The 5414-nt window shown below is 41.9% G+C and overlaps 1 non-coding gene across 1 annotated transcript; it reads right to left on the minus strand.

The window, feature by feature from the left end:
* Positions 1-2073: 2073 nt before the first annotated feature.
* On the minus strand, positions 2074-2180 carry LOC147931092 (small nucleolar RNA R71). The gene has a single exon (XR_015576756.1). It is a non-coding gene; the product is annotated as a small nucleolar RNA R71 (small nucleolar RNA).
* Positions 2181-5414: the final 3234 nt, after the last annotated feature.

Here is a 5414-nt window from a genome sequence, read left to right on the forward strand (position 1 = left end):
TTTTGCACTTTTATTTTTCTTAGATCTTGTACTCTTTTAAGAGAGAAAACATAAGATTCTTGGATTTTGTTGGTTTCATAACTTTCAAGATATTAAGAATTCGTGTTTGATTCCTTCTTCAATGTTATAGATCTTTGTTTTATCTTTCATTTGATGCAAGTTTCAGTATTTTCTGGGTTTATGACTTTGATGTTCATCATGTGTTCTTGTGAGTAGTGCTTAGGATCTTGAGGATGGGTTAGGCTGGGCTGTGTTTGAGGTTTGTTTGCTTTGGTCAAGCTTGATTGTGGTAGAATCTCTTCCAGGCTAGATGTTCTTAATGCTAATCCTGAACTGAGAGGTTAGGGTTTGATTTCAAGCATCTTAGCATCACACCAATGTTTAAGGAGCATAGATAAGGCTAGATCTAGAGCTTACCATTAGGCTTGCTAAGATATTAGAGGTCTTGTTTGGTATGAGACATATTTCTTAATGCCTGCTTGTGTAGATTCTTTTCTTTGTGAGAACAAGTCTAGAGATGCATAGGTTTGATTGCCATGAGAGTGGATTAAACTTGTCTTAGATTCATATGTCTAGAGATTAGCTCAAAGTTTGCTTGAGGTTTGTTGACCAAGTTAGATAACCTCAACCATTAGTCCAGCCCATGAATCCCTCCTCAAGGCCTTCCTTGTTTACTGATTTTTAAGTCTTAATCATGTTGTTTGATCGTGGTTTGATTCGTTTTGGTATTGCTCTGTTTTTCTTGTGTTGCTCTGTTTTTGCGTATTTGTCCAGCTCGACCCTGCACTCGATCTACACTCGATCGAGTGCTTGCTCGAGTTCATCCCCAGAACTTTGGTTTATGATTTGTGTTTGTCCTGTTTCATTTGAGCTGCATTTCTGTTGCATTCATTTAGCTTTATGTTCATTACTTCCTTGCATTAGTTCAATACTTGCATTATTGTTGTTTCTATTTCTCTTCCAGCTTCATAACTGCTATAATCATTCTGTTCCATTTACATTCAGCATCTAGTTCTTGTAGTTTTACTTTCTGCACTTTGCATTTCCATCATAGGATTGTTAGTGACAAACATCTTTTACAATTTGGCTTGACTTAGTCTCATATGCATGTCTTAATTGTTCACAAACACTCAGATAGGATTGACACCTCTTATACTGCAACTGCATAAGGGGAATTGAAACACCTTACCATCCATTCATTCATATCTCACCCTTGCATACATTCATCATCAACCTTACCCACATACAAAATCTTGTTTCAATTTGGCGCCGTTGCCCATTTGAGTGTGTTTTTGTGACATTTAGGATCCATATTAGTCTAAGATTAAGTTCGTTTATACACTTGTGAAGTTGCTGGACTCGAATTTTCTGTTGCTGGGTTGTCTTGAGTTTCAGGTACCCACTCAACCAACCACTCGACCGAGCAGTGATCGAGCACTTGATCGAGTCAGAAGCCGTGTACATTTGGACGCCACTTCCCAGTCGATTCAACCACCCATACGAGCCTGAGCTCAATTGTGAACCTGTTCGAGTCTGTACTCGCGGTTGTTGATGCACACAAGGTCTAAGGGGAAAGACAATCTTCAAAGGCCTATTGACAACATCCATAGATTGCAAAAGGGTTTGGGAAATCAGAGAAGAAGGGTAGTTCAAGTTCAGCAAGAGGATCCAGTGATCATGGAGCAACAAGCTAACCATGAGCAGAGACCTAGGCACATTGGTGCTGGAGATGCACCCAACACCCACAACCAAAGGGCTGGTATTGTGCCTCCAACAGTGCCAAACAACAACTTTGAGATCAAAAGTGGATTGATCTCCATGATTCAAGCCAACAAGTTCCATGGGTTGCCAATGGAGGATCCACTAGATCATCTTGATGAGTTTGACAGAATCTGTGGTCTTACAAAGATCAATGGAGTGAGTGAAGATGGATTCAAGTTGAGGCTCTTCCCATTCTCACTTGGAGATAAGGCACACCTTTGGGAGAAGACTCTTCCTACTGGAGCAATAACCACATGGGATGCTTGCAAGAAGGCTTTCTTGGCAAAATTCTTCTCAAATGCAAGGACTGCTAGATTGAGGAATGAAATTTCTGGGTTTGCTCAAAGAAACAATGAAAGCTTTTGTGAAGCTTGGGAGAGGTTCAAAGGATTTCAGACTCAATGTCCTCATCATGGCTTCAGCAATGAGTCACTCTTGAGTACATTGTATAGAGGAGTGCTTCCCAAGATCAGGATGCTTCTTGACACAGCTTCTAATGGCAACTTCCTCAATAAGAATGTGGAAGAAGGCTGGGAATTAGTTGAGAATCTTGCTCAGTCAGATGGCAACTATAATGAGGACTATGACAGAACCATAAGGTCATCATCAACTGATCAAGAAGACAAGTACAAGAAGGACTTGAAGTTGGTCAATGAGAAGCTTGACAAGATCCTTCTTAGCCAACAAAAGTCTATTCACTTCATTGGTGAAGAAGAGGTTCCAGTTCAAGAGGGGGAGACTGAGTTTGCTGAGTTGTGCTACATGCAAAACCAGGGAGGATTCAAAGGCTACAACCAAGGAGGTTTCAAGAACAACAATCTCTCTTATAGGAGTACCAATGTAGCCAACCCTCAAGACCAAGTCTACCCATCTCAACAGCCTCAACAGCAACAAAACTATGTCCCCAAACAACAACATCAAGTGTTTCAGCCTCAGTTGTGTCCCCCACCAGGGTTTCAGACTAACCAAGGCCAAGAACAATACCTAAGAGCTATGATGCAACAATTGTTGATTGGGCAAACACAAGGAAAGATTGAGGAAGCCAAGCAGTTTGCTAAATTGAATCAAAGGCTCACATCCCAGTATAATGACCTTAACATGAAGTTTGAAGGTCTCAACTCTAGAGTGAAGTATATGGAGAGCAACGTTGCCTCTACTTTTGCTCCTAAACCCAACCAACTCCCTGGAAAAGCTGTTCAAAATCCAAGGGAGTTCACTGCAAAAGCCATTCATATCTCTGATAAGGAAGTCACTGAGGACAGTGATGTTCAAGATGGGGAGGATTGGTTAGTTATTGAAGCTTTGAGTGAAGTTTGTGCAGCGAAATCTGAATCCGCCATTGCACTCGACCAGGTACTCGAGCAAGCACTCGATTGAGTGCCTGATCGAGTGGTCGATCGAGCTGAAGGATCATGAGCTGTTAAACCTGCTAAGTACATGCCTCCTGCTTACAAACCACCTCTACCATTCCCATGACGTTTCAAATCACAAAGGATCAAGGAATTAAGGGAAATAATTGAGAAATAGGAGATGTTGGCTAAGCAACAAAAGGATGAGGAAGCTTTGAAGGAAGAAGTTGTGGTTGATAAACAAGAAGAAGTGATAGCTATACAAGAAGTCATCATTGCTTACCAAGAAGAGGAGAGAGGACCTGCCTTGGAACAGTATGAACCTTATCCTCTCTATAGAAATTTTTTGCTTGATTTGTCAAAGCAGAAGGCTCAAGCTCAAGATGAGAAGGATCTTGAGAATCTTGGAGGAGTGATTATCCCAATTAAGCTTAAGGATCCAGGACCATTCTATCTGTCCTGCACAATCAGTTACCTCCACTACAACCAATGCCTTTGTGATTTGGGAGCTTCAACTAGTGTGATGTCATACTCCATAGCTCAAAAGCTTGGGAGAACTGATTTCAAATCCACCAACCTCCATGTATGCCTAGCTGATGGGACAAACAGAGAAGTAGTTGGAAAGTTGGAGAATGTCCCACTCAAGATAGGGAAGGCAAGGGTTCATACAGATTTTGTGGTATTGGAGATGGACAAGGAACCTGAATATCCTATCATCCTTGGGAGGCCATTCTTAGCCACTGTTGGAGCAGTCATTGATGTCAAGGAAGGTCTTGTGACCTTGAATATTGCTGAGGGTATAGTTATGAAGTTCAACATCTATAACCCAACCAACCTTCCTACCATTGATGATCAGCCTTTTACTATCAAAGACAAAGGTGGTCAAGAGGTCTTAAGTGATAAGGCAACTCCAAAGGCTGAGCTCCCTCTTCAAGAAGATTTTGTAGAAAAGCTTAAGAGGTCAGTTTAAGAGTTGTCTAGTATGGTTGAGGATCTCCAAGTTAAGCTGAACAAGAGGTCTTTGAGGAAAGCAAGACAAAGGCTCAAAATCAAGAAAAAGTATGGTTTGTGTGTTAAGGGAGAGGTGATCAACGATCAACTTCACAGTGACCAAGAGGTTCCAGGGAGGATTTCATCACCTCCTTGGTATCTAGACCAAGTCTAAGAAGGAAACCAAAGTCAAGCTTAGTGACTCTAAACAAGCTCACTAGGGAGGAAGTCCCTAAGGTATCCTTTGTAAATATGGTTTAATTTCTTAGTAGTTTTGATGTGTTTTCTTTTATGTTTGTGTTGGACAGGCCTTTTAGTGAGAAAGTAGATGGGTAAGGAGAGATTTGGACTTGGAGAAGGAGAAACGCAAGCCCACTCGGCCAGCCCACGAGAGGTACTCGACCGAGCTGGAAAGGAACTAAGGCCCATTTGATCTTCAAATCGCTAGAACGATCAAGTGGAGGGAAGAACAAGAAGAAAAATTTTGAAATTTCAAAATTTGGTCAAGGTGCTCGACCGAGTACAGTCGAGTGTGGGTCGAGTGGCAGCAAAAAGCAGGTCAAAGATTCCTAATTCAAATTTGAATGGTATGGACGCTCCTCCCTTGTCTCCTTGTCCCCTTGGCTTCTTTATATAGAGCTTGCACGAGATTATACCTCTCACACTCTCTCATTTGCCCAAAACAACTAATTTCAAGTTTTAAAATCTCTCTCAAGTTCATCTTTTGCTCAAGCTTTGTTCTTTCAAGTTTTTGGGTCACTAACCTATTAACTTTGAACTTTGAGTCTACTCCCTTCAGTTCTTTTTGAAAATGTCTTCAAAGATCACCAGGAAGTCTCAACAAACCGCTGCAAGCTCCATGGAACGTCGTGATGCTGGCCTTAAATCAAGGAGAGAAGCTGGAAAGACAACTCGACTCCCCACTCGATCATGCACTCGACCGAGTGGCGGTTCGAGCAGCCGGTCGAGCCAGATGCCGTGTCCAAGGAGAGAGTCAGTTGAGGAAGATCCTGAGAGGACTGAAAGTGAGGAGGAAAGGGAGCCAACTCTCAATGAGTTTATGAGGAGACACAAGGCCAAAGGGAAGAGGCCAAAGAGGAGAGTGAAAATGAGAGTGAGGAAGAAAGTGAAGAAGAAGAGTTGGTGGATGATGGAGAAGCACAATCTTGTGGGTTGTCAAAGAGGCAGCTTTATGATGCTTTCATGAGAATGGAGTTCCTGGGGACTAGATATCCTCACAAGGAAACCATGGAGAAGCTTGCCATTGATGAAGATGTGGAGTTTCTTTTTGAGAAAAGTAACTTAACCAAGTTC

The sequence above is a fragment of the Camelina sativa genome, chromosome 12 (genome assembly GCF_030686135.1).
Source record: "Camelina sativa cultivar CO46 ecotype springtype chromosome 12, ASM3068613v1".
Taxonomy (NCBI): Eukaryota; Viridiplantae; Streptophyta; class Magnoliopsida; order Brassicales; family Brassicaceae; genus Camelina; species Camelina sativa.